Source organism: Fukomys damarensis, unplaced genomic scaffold (genome assembly GCF_012274545.1).
Source record: "Fukomys damarensis isolate Sample0158 unplaced genomic scaffold, DMR_v1.0_HiC HiC_scaffold_20, whole genome shotgun sequence".
NCBI lineage: Eukaryota > Metazoa > Chordata > Mammalia > Rodentia > Bathyergidae > Fukomys > Fukomys damarensis.
Window position 1 is genome coordinate 42,625,989 of NW_022900932.1, and position 805 is coordinate 42,626,793.

The window sequence follows — 805 nt, forward strand, 5'->3', positions numbered from 1 at the left end:
CATCACTTACCTTTCAAAACCTTCCCGTTTTTAGGGTTGGATCTGGTGCCTGGCAGTGCATAGTAAGTGCTCCAGTGGCATATGTCGAACAAACCACAGTCCTTACTAGGCCAGCTGGTGTGGATCATGGCCAAGAGGGGTCCACAGAGGAAAATTGCCATGAAGTGGAGCCAGATCATCCCCAACTCACTTTCTGAATTCAAAAGCTTGTATTTGGAGTGTTTGATTACACCTTTCCTTGGCAGAGTAGAAGAAGGCAATCAGGAAAATAACAGAGAAAGAAAGAGCTCCTGCATGGGGCAAGCTGTCACTAAAATAAAGACTGTCTTTAAAACATGAGGGGAGGAGGGTGTTAAGACTTCTTCTGTCAATCAGACTTGTTGGTGACAAGCAATAGGAACTAATTAATCCAGGTCCATTCAAGGGGGAAATGAATGCCGTGGAAAGGTTCTAGTTAGACAGGAAGTGCGGGTGATAAGGCAGGCAGTATTCAAAGGCAGTCAAGCTGCAGGAACCACTGCACTGATCTCTGAGCACACTTCCTCACCAGAACAGTTGTCTTATGATTCTGAGTCTTGACAGGTTCCCTAGTGGTTAAGAACATGACCATGGAGCCAGGCTGCTTGCTTTTGAGTCACACTTAGCAAGACCCTTAGAGAAATTTCATAACTCCTCTGCACCTTCATTTCTACATCTGTGAAGTGAGGATAAAGTTTCAACTTGCTTTAGTTACCTACTGCCATGAAACAAATTGCCCCGATCTTAGTGACTTAATCCAACAATATGCATTTATTATCTCAATTTT